Source organism: Papio anubis, chromosome 2 (assembly GCF_008728515.1).
Source record: "Papio anubis isolate 15944 chromosome 2, Panubis1.0, whole genome shotgun sequence".
In the NCBI taxonomy this organism is placed as follows: domain Eukaryota; kingdom Metazoa; phylum Chordata; class Mammalia; order Primates; family Cercopithecidae; genus Papio; species Papio anubis.
Window position 1 is genome coordinate 10,803,872 of NC_044977.1, and position 10,845 is coordinate 10,814,716.

Here is a 10,845-nt window from a genome sequence, read left to right on the forward strand (position 1 = left end):
TAACAAATAAATAAGTTTAATCGTTTATTTATATATTATTGTACGCGCACACACACACACACACGGTAGTAGTGTGAAGCCCTTACATTTATAGAGTTAAGAGTTCACTGGGCCGGGCGCCGTGGCTCACGCATGTAATCCCAGCACTTTAGGAGGCCGAGGCGGGCGGATCACGAGGTCAGGAGACCCTGACCATCCTGGCTAACGTGGTGAAACCCCGCCTCTACTAAAAACACAAAAAATCAGCCGGGCGTGGTGGCAGGTGCCTGTAGTCCCAGCTACTCGGGAGGCTGAGGCAGGAGAATCGCTTGAACCTGTGAGGAAGAGGTTGCAGTGAGCCGAGATCCCGCCACTGCACCCTAGCCTGGACGACAAAGTGAGACTCTGTCAAAAAAAAAAAAAAAAAAAGAGTTAAGAGTTCCCTGGTCAATACCACAACAGTAAATTTGTTGGGAAAACAAACAAACAAACAAACAAAAAACTCTGTGATTTGATCAGCAATTAACAATAGGTAAAAAGTTTTTATTCGAAATTTGATCAAACAGAAATTCATTTGACTATTTACTATCTGTAAGGTTCTTTGTTAAACAATGAGGAGAACACACACATGAATAACAAACACCATCTATTCAAAAACCTGCTTGTGTCTATTACTGCTCATTAACGCAGTCAAGAAGATCACCCAGTAAAACTTGAAAATGCCATGACTGTGTGTGAATTGTAGATTTATCACAGTTTACAAATTCTGCAGTCCTTTTTCTAAGGATTTAAGAAGCTTGCTTTTTAAAGTTCTCTTATTTGACTTAGAAAACACTTCACGTTTTTGCCTCTTTATTTACTCCAGCCTCTTTAAAATCGCACGGGAAGCAATCTCAGATACAAGATTTAAATGACATGATGTGATATTAGTCTGTTAATTACTTTTATGAAACAAACTCAAATGCTCTCATTTATCATTTGAAAACTCTTGCTGACACTATTCTTCTTTGATTGATCCTTATAAAATTTATTTCAAAATTCATGTCACTAGTCTTTCCTTTGTTAGTCTTAAAAGCAAAATGTTTTTAAAAATAAAAAAGCTGATGCTAATTCCTGTTTCTTATAGTTATTATTATTGGCATTGCATGAATTATAAAAAATATCCGCAAGATTTTAAAATAAATGTTAACTAAAATTATAATGAATGGTTACTTTTAAACTATGCAGGCCTTAAATAAAATTGAACAAAATATGGCTGTAGTGAGCCTCTTGAAGATGTAATGAGAAGGGTATAATTATCCTTTGTCTAATAGTAGAATTGCCAGGCAGCATTAAGTCGTTTGAGATGGTGACAGAATTCTGAATTCTCTAAAAGTAACAGAAATTACTCTATTAGGGGGTGCTTATGGAATGACCTTTTGTTCTGAGCACCTAAATATAGTATTCACGTTAAAAAGCATTCATCCAAAACTAATCCGAAAATCTATTCAATGGCGCACAGAACGTCTGTGCTCATTCTTCCTGTTTCACTTTGAAACTCACTTGGGGAAACTTACTTGGGCATTAAAATCAGGAGAGACTGAGGAAGAAGCTGGATGGACATAAATAGGATCCTTTTAACTTTAAAAGTGTGACCTCATTCTCCATTGTATATCTGTGCTTTGTAAAAACTTCCTTGTGTACCAATTACACGTTTTATTTAATTAAATGAATACATATAAAATATATGCACACTACCATTCCAATATTGTTTTAACTTAAGTATTTTATGCATACTTCTATTGTGACATCTAATTGTGACATCTGCTATTGTGACATTTGCCTGCACCATCTGGTCCCCTGGGAGGTCAGTGCAGGGTTGTTCCATTTTGACATGAGTAAATTCTAGATTAGGTATTTGGCGGCTAACTCATCTGGATATAAGGGAACAGAAGTGCCAGACATGTAGATAATATTTGGAGAACAGGAGCATTCTTGGAACATGCTGAATAGAGGACAAGGAGATGAGTAAAGAACTATGAACAAATCCATTAAGTATTCAAGATTTAAGCATTTAGATAGTAAATAGAGCAAACAGGGTGACAGATATCAGCCACTTGGTGTGTCTAGAGCAGTACTAATTGACAGCTTGAGGTGAAAAACTCTCACTTAACTACAAGGGCATATAAAAGTATCCACTAACTGGTTTAACTGGTTTAAAAAGATATATTTCACTAGTGAAAACAACTGAGAAATAAGGGGCACTTTTGGGAATTCTGTATACCCTTTTTAAAATTTCCTTGCAATTTCTTAGCATCTAGACATTGTGTGTGTAATGATTCAAGAGAACACATATCTGGGTGTCTGTCTCCCGAAATTCTAGGTCTCCAATTGTGTTTTCACCAGTGAGTAATTTCGTTGTTTTTTTCTCCGAAAATAAATTACCTTTTATACATGGCTCACAGCTTGGTCCAGAATGATGAGAAAGCTCTTATTCTTCCATCAAGAAAGCTTTGTTTCATTTCTCTTTTCACCTGGGTCACTGGCCTGAGGTCTGTAAAAATGATGGTTTTGTTTTTTTTTTTTTTTGCTTTTGTATTTGATGTACTTGGAAACAAGAAATCTGACAGAAAGCTTCTAGAATCAGGAAACAGAAGTGATATATATCTATATGTGTGTACATAAATATATCTAATAACATATTTACATATTTATATAGTTTTATACATATTTTATTTATGTAGTATGGGGAGATTAGAATTTAATGTAATTTAATTATTGAATTTAATTGTTCCTAATTAGAATATTTATGATAGAACCAGTAATTTCAGATTCTTTTTCTAGATGACCATGAACCCAAATTATGAAAAAAATAAATATAGTCCAATTTCCATTATAATTATCTTTTCTAAGTCAACTTTTCAAAGATGATTTTGAGTTATACAATAATACTATGGCATTATTATTTCTGTTTTTATTTTGTCTAATTTTTAAGAGTTTTACTTCTGTAAGTATTTTCTGTAAAACAATAAATTTCAGGGTGCTTTTTATTTATAATTACTAAGAAATCATTACTCTCTTAGGAAAAAGTCCCATAGAAGCAGATCCTATTTGTTATTACAGAGCTAAGTCTTCTAAATTAAATTTCCTCCATTGATTTATCTTTTAGGCTTAAAGTGAAGCAATATCAATGACATTCTACTAGGATACAAATTCCATTTTGGCAGGGAATTTGTCTCTAAGTTTCTAAATCTCAGCACCTAGAATGGACATTTGCACACAAATAACTTATAATAAATACTTGTTATATGTTTAAATGAACTTTCAGAATAAAAGCCTTATAATAAAAAGGATAAAATGAAGCTAGGACCAATTTGTTGCCCAAATTTCCAAATTTTTTCATTTTCTCTTTGGCACGTTGATTTTATGTGTATGTGCTTCTGTGTGTGCCTGTGTGTGTTTGTATTGAGTGTTTTCAATTTGTCCTTGGTAGTGAAAGCAAGCTTACATCTGCTATAGTCTCATACCTCCTTTCATAGTCTTCAATATGTTTACTTCTTGCACTAGACTCTTTACCTCCATGGACTTCATCTCCCTTCTGGGCTATCAAAATAGCTTCCTATCTACTTTTTCTACCTTTAGACTCTTATTTCTCCTGTTGTCAAAATACATTTATTTTAAAAAATGACTAATTACATAAACTTCCTCATTAAAAACCCTCTCTCATTCTCCAGTGACCCAGTATTAAGTCCAAAATGCAGATCATATTGAAACGTTTCTGTCCAGATTGTCCCCCTGTCAATCTTAACCCTTAATGACAGCTAACTAATTACAGTTTCTAAATGTGGCATGAATATGCTACTCTTCCTTTATTTGATAGCTTGAAGATCTACTAGGTACCCTTTAAAACCTCAGGTCTAATACCACCTCATCTCTGAGATCTCTGACCGTCACTTCTGACTCTCCCAAATATTTCTGGAAAACCTCTGCTAGCACATGTAGTATCTATTGCTCTTTTACACATATCCTCATGCCCCAGATTGTGTGATGAGTCTTTTGAGCAACATTATGGTCTATACCTGGTCTCATAGCTGATAGATGTTACATACTTGTGATATGGATAAAAATATATTTCAAACATTTATGAGTAAATTCTGTGTTTGCATATTGTGTGCGGTATATCAAATTCATTCATATAAAATACATACTTTTATAAAACCATCATGAATGGCTTATAGTGTTGATGCTTTGTTAATTTACTTACCTTTAGGCACAAAGAAGAGATCGAGAAAAGTCAACCACTCCTTGCTTGATGATGCAAATTGCATCAAGACCCTTTGCCTTCAAAAATTCACATGCTGAAGACTGCATTAGCTTCCAAACTAATATTTCTGACACTTCCTCTGAGATAGTTTTTAAGACCAAAGGTATTACTGACTTGGTAATAATATGGGAGAAAATCTATGATTTTAATTTTCCACTCCAATTAATAGTCCGGGAAAATGTTCATGAGTCTATTGTGTGTAAGATGGGGAACCAAGGTAAACAAGCGGAGGAGCAGAGATAGTCGTCAGGAGATATTTATTTTGAGAATTTGCAGTTTTCTAAAATGCCTACAAACACACACACACGCAGTGCACACATGCACACAACGATTAAATAACTTTTCCGAACGCAAGTTTCAGTCAAATGGACTTGAGGGTAGATTAAATATTCAATTCTATTTTCCTTTCATTTAGAGATAGTAAATTCACCCTTAGTTACTATTAGCGTCTGCCCCTCCCTCAACACAGACTCAGCAAAATTATCTTATGTTACAGTGGTTCATGAGTTAGCAGCCTCCACAGATTGAAAGGGAACATCTGCAGGGCAGGGCCTGAAACAATGTGAAGTAGAATCATTACTTTATCACAACTAGGATTCAGTCTCCCTGAAGGTACGCTGGCAGAGGGGCTAACGGTGAGCATTCATTCATTATAGTGGCCATTCCATGAAAAGCTCAAGTTGCTGTAGCCCTTTTAATATTTTTCCCTCCAGGCAGAAGTGGTCTGTGTAGCTGAGGAAAGCAAGGACGCTTTAGAGAGAATCAAAAACTGATAAATTAATCTTTGAAAAATTGTTGACAACTTTGCAAAAATTACCAGTTCATAGACTATGTTCATTTTAAATGAACGGCTTGACATTTTACCAAATGACAGTTTTCCTAAAGACTTATTATTCAGTATGGATAGAAATTTACTTTTCTGTCTGTCACCACAGTGATATTTATTTATGGAAAGTGGATGAAGTTTCTCAATTTCAATGAGTAAATTCTCAGTGGTAAACCATGTCCTGTGTGTTTAATGTCCTTGAAAATTTTCTTTGGAGTTAGTTGTTAACATATTTGGTAAATTATATCAGTTTCTTGTGATTATACTTCAGAAATTATTACAAAAATTCATCTTAATTCTCAGAGATAATTAGTTTAAGAGAGCTGAGCTCACACGTAATCATGCATGGATGGCATATTAAATATGCATTCATGCTGAAATCTACATTTGATGGTATACTTCTCAACTGCTATATATTTATTGCTGTACAAATAACCAGCAGGTCAAGACCTTTAGCATGAAAGCAGGCTGTCTGAGAGAAGAGATAGGCAGGGGAGCCAGTTGTTAAGAATCGCTAGTGCACTACTGAATGTGTCCTACTAAGATTTCACAAACTGAGAATCACCCTGGGTTATGATTTGTTAGGTTGTATCTCATCGCAATTTGTTACACATTATTTTCAATGTACAATTTCAAACCACACACTACCCCCAAATTCTAAAATGATCACTGATTATTCTGATTATTAAAAAGTCCAGAAACAACAGATGCTGGTGAGCTGCAGGGAAAAAGGAATGCTTTTACACTGTTGATGGAAGTGTAAACTAGTTCAACCACTGTGGAAGACAATCTGGTGATTCCTCAAATATCCAGAGGCAGAAATACCATTAGATCCAGCAATCTAATTACTGGATATATACCCAAAAGAATATAAAACATTCTATTATGAAGATACAGGCACATGTATGTTCATTGCAGCACTATTCATAATAGCAAAGACATGAAATCAACCCAAATGCCCATCAGTGATACACTGGATAAAGAAAATGTGGTGCATATACACCATAGAAGACTATGCAGCCATAAAAAGGTATGAGATCACGTCCTTTGCAGGGACGTAGATGGAGCTGAAAGCCATCATCCTCAACAAACTTATGTAGGAACAGAAAACCAAACATTGTATGTTCTCACTTATAAATGGGAGCTGAACAGTGACAACACATGGACTTATTGCAGGGAACAACACACACTGCGGCCTGTCCGTGGGGGTTGGGGAAGGGAGATCATCAGGAAGAACAGCTAACGGATGCTGGGCTTAACACCTAGGTGATGGGATGATCTTTGCAGCAAATTGCCATGGCACACGTTTACCTATGTAACAAACTTGCATATCCTGCACATGTACCCCAGAACTTAAAATAAAAGTTGAAGGAAAAGAAAGAGTCCAAGCCAACAGCAATCAACAGGAATTTTCTATGCAACAAACACATTCTAGGCTCCAGGGAAGCAAATTTTGTATTCATGCATAAGAATCTGACATGTTAGTGAGCCACTCAAATTTATTTCAAGATTCCAGTAAATTCATGAAGTATATGTTTAGGAAAAGATGAAATTTCTAAACTCAGATAGTTCTGAATAAAAATCAGTGGGCCCAAATTTTAACAATGATGTACAAATCTGATGTCTTCTTTTACAGAAATATTATAGGCTGACAACTGAGATTTTGGCTGAAACATTGATGGCTGTAAGTCAGTATTTTTCTATTTCAAAATTAATAAGAGTCTTTTTGTTTCATAATTATATACACAATATAAAAATAATGTTATACAATATAAAAATAATGTCCTTCAAAATTGCCTTTCATAGAAAGATTTTCAGGTAAATTGGAACATCTCAGCCTCACATTTAACAAAATTTCATCACTTGATCTTCAGCAGAAAATAACTGGATTTTTATTAGCAGCTACATTCTTCTAACAATTTAAATCATTCAAGACAAAATAAAAATGTTTAATTCTGTTCTAAATTCAGAATTTTCTAAAAGTTCATTTTAAGTTTTGTGTTCAATATTTGAAAGTTATGCAATTATTTTAGAGCAAATTAGGAGTAAAAAATGTGAACAGCAATAATCATAGTATCTATATACTTCTAGTAATTTAAAGTCTAATAATTTATTATATTTTATGAACAAATTTTAATTGTATCTTTAGTACAGAGACAAACGTCCTGTCCTTTGACATGGTAACACAACATCCTTTCACAAACACTAAGGAATTACCAGTTTAAATCTATCTTGCTCTGCAATTGCCAAACACCTGAAAGCATTGATGTTGGACATATAAGCCATTTATCTATTTGTTTGTCTATTTATATGTATACCTATCTACTTTTTTTAAATGTACAGATTGTCACCTCAATAAAATTGAGGCAGATTGAATTAGTTAATGGGCAGCACCAAATTTGTTTAGTGGTCTCATCCTTTTGCTTCTTTGAACCTGAAACAAAGAGAAGCACATCTGTAAAGTTTAATAGGTACAATAATGATCTAAAGCATGCGAAAATGCTGATATTTTCATCATAGAATAGATGCATATGTTTTTCTTGTTTTTATTTACGGGAGAAAAGACTTATAAAAGGCCACATTTAAGATTTTCCTGCTACTTACGTGTCTGAAATGGAAAACGGGGAAGAGCATTTAATTCATTCAAGCTACCCTTGTGAGGTTAAAAAGAAAGTTGATTGTGGTTTATTAGTCCTTTCCAATAAGCACTCAAAGGTTCAGCTAACTGAAAGCAATTGATAGTAGTGGAATCAATGGTGCAGTAGAATACCCTAATGGGTATTGTTGAAACTTTTAATTCTCATTATGCAGTTTATTCTTTCAGTGGTTACTTGGTGGAGTTTTTGTTGTTAAGTATCTTTAAAGCTTCGCTGCTTAAATAATTGGTTTATTGAATAGCCCCGCCCTATTTTAAGTCAATTTACAGATACATGCATTGTGATTCATGCAAACATATAAGCATGTTAAAAATGAAAAATTTACATAGCCTACATAGTATTTATATTTCTTCCATTCCTTTCTAATTGATGGAGTGCATCCAAGCTCCAATGATGTTGTTTCATTAAAAGTAATTGTAATTAAAAATTTCGGTAGGCTACTTTGTGATTGAATCAGTCAATGACTTGCTGATGTGTCATGTCAGATTAAATCTGAACTGTATTTCATTGTACCTTTTCTGTTTGCATTTTCACTGCCAGTTTTTAAATATAAATTAGAAAATGTTATCTTACATGATTCACAAATGCACACCTAAACCTGGTCTTTCTGTTTTAAAGAGACTATTACTGTAGCAAAGAGAGCTATAGGAGGGGGAAAACCCTAAACCTTCTGTATCAGAGCAGGCAAGGACTAAATTATAGGAGTAGCCATCTGCTTCCAATACTTACAGGACGGGAAAGGTCAGTTTGAACTCACTGCTTTAAGTTAAATCTCCCCCCACCTTTCCTTTTTTTTTTTTTTCTTGGATTGTTTGTTTTTCTTTTCTACCTCCTCTAAGGCTAGCCTTAGTCTACTTCGAAGAATTTTGTGTTCCCTGAGTAATTGCTGGTGCGCACGTGTCGCCTCTCTCCTTGGACTAATAATGCTGTTTTTCTTTAAATATCCCCCTTGCAATTAGCTTAAATTGTTTATTTCTCATCCACATGTTTCTAGCAAATATGTGGCTATGTACACACATGCACACACATACACACACTGACACATATATCCACTCATTGCCTTGTTTATGGTAATCCATTAATCTAAGTAAATATTTCTGAACATATTTTTGTAAAGAAAATATGTATTGAAAATGTTCGGTTCCAACTTTTACTTATAACTATAGTAAAATCAATAAAAGTTGGAAACTCCTTATGAATACTGAAAGATATGCATAATTTATTCTTTCAGTCAATATATTTTATGTAAAAGTAAAGATACATACATGCTTATGTATATACAATGCATTTTTATGTAAAAGTAAAGATATATACATACTTCTGTGTATATTTTTTCAAATAAAGATTAGAAACATTATCATTGTACCAGATTGACCCCAGCAATTTAATCTAATGTATTCTTAGTATCTATCCTTCCATCAATTCAAAGATAATCGGAGAATATCAGTATGAAACTACAGGTATTGTTTGAAGAAGACTAATAAAGTTTGCAATTTTGTTAAGATGCATCTCCTTCGTATTTCTTCCCATGCAGAATATGAAGTCTATTGTACCTGTCCTTATGTGATGCCAAATATTTTCTTTCACATGGGAAGTAGAAGTAATATGGCAGGGTAGAAAGAAACTCAGATAAGGAGTCAGAAGATAGAGGCTTCCAGATTAGAGCCACTGGCTATTACCTGCTCAAATTTGGGCTACTCCCCTAACGACTGAGAAACTAAAAGCACTTGAATACTGAGAATGGTAGATGGCATGACTTGGATCTCTGTCCCTGCCCAAATCTCATGTCAAACTGTAATCCCCAATATTGGAGGTAGGGCCTGGTGGGAGGTCATTGGATCATGGAGGCAGATTTCTCATTAATGGTTTAACAGCATCCCCTTGGCACTGCCCTTGTGCTCGTGAGTGAGTTCTCATGACACCTGGTCTTTTAAAAGCGTGTAACACCTCCCCACTCCTTGCTCCCGCTCCTGCCATGTGAGATGACTCGCTCACAATGATTGGAAGCTTCCTGCGGCCTCCCTAGAAGCAGAAGCCACTACGCTTCCTTTGCAGCCTGCAGATCCATGAGCCAACTAAACCTTTTTCTTTATAAATTACCCAGTTTCAGGTATTTCTTTACAGCAGAGTGAGAATGCACTAATAATACAACAGAGTTCCTGTAAAAATCAAATAAAACCATAAATGTGAAAGTGCCCTGAAAACTCTTAATTCATATTAAATAGTATCATCTTGTTGTTATTAATATTACCAGTAATTTATAGGGAAAAGTAAAAACCTTGCTATTGCTGAAGTGTGAGGTTTGACACAGCATGAAAGCAAAACACAACTTCTAATGAGGTTGAGATACTGTCCCTCTTTGGCCACAGTTTCCTTTGCTGAAAATTTAAGTTGTAGTTCAGGTACCAATATGTTGTTAGTACAATTTCTGTTGTGTAAATGGAGAAGAACATAAAATGAGTGTCATATTTCTGAAAAATACTTGAATATGTTCAATAATTAAAATAAAGATGTCTAATGTGTAAAAGCAAACTCAATGTTTAGCAAGCAAGACATTTGTTAATTATCACAGCTAGCAATTACTGAGTGTCCATCAACGGAAGGCACTCATAACATTAGACATGTTGAAATAGGTCTTAAAAAATTCCTTACTAAAAATAATTACATAAAACCATCATTGTGGTGATTATTTATATATAGTTCTTTCATTTAATCTTTATCATATACTATTGAGGTATATAGTATCATTATACATTTTGTATTAATCCAATGAACTTGATAGTTATAACCCATTCTAATTATTATAAGACTACTACGTAAACAGGTTAAATTACTTTCACAAGATTGTAAGGCGAAAGTGTAATTAGAGTGTAGGAATCTGATCCAAAAACCTCTAGTCATTTCTAGAGCTAACGCCATGAGAACTCATCACACTCAAACAAATAAACAACTAAATTTAAGTTAGGATAAAGCTGAGATAAAGCCTAGGTGGTTTCCAGAAATTTCACCTTACTTTCTCTGACCTGCATGTGGGAGATGTCAGCTAATTTGACCATCTATGAAAGCATTTTGAGAGGGTG

The 10,845-nt window shown here is 34.4% G+C and overlaps 1 long non-coding RNA gene across 1 annotated transcript; it reads left to right on the forward strand.

Moving 5' to 3' along the window:
• The first annotated feature begins 2,092 nt into the window (after window positions 1–2,092).
• On the forward strand, window positions 2,093–7,073 carry LOC110742499. The gene is made up of 3 exons (XR_002520229.2): window positions 2,093–2,112; window positions 2,424–4,385; window positions 6,745–7,073. It is a non-coding gene; the product is annotated as an uncharacterized LOC110742499 (long non-coding RNA).
• The last annotated feature ends 3,772 nt before the right edge of the window (window positions 7,074–10,845 follow it).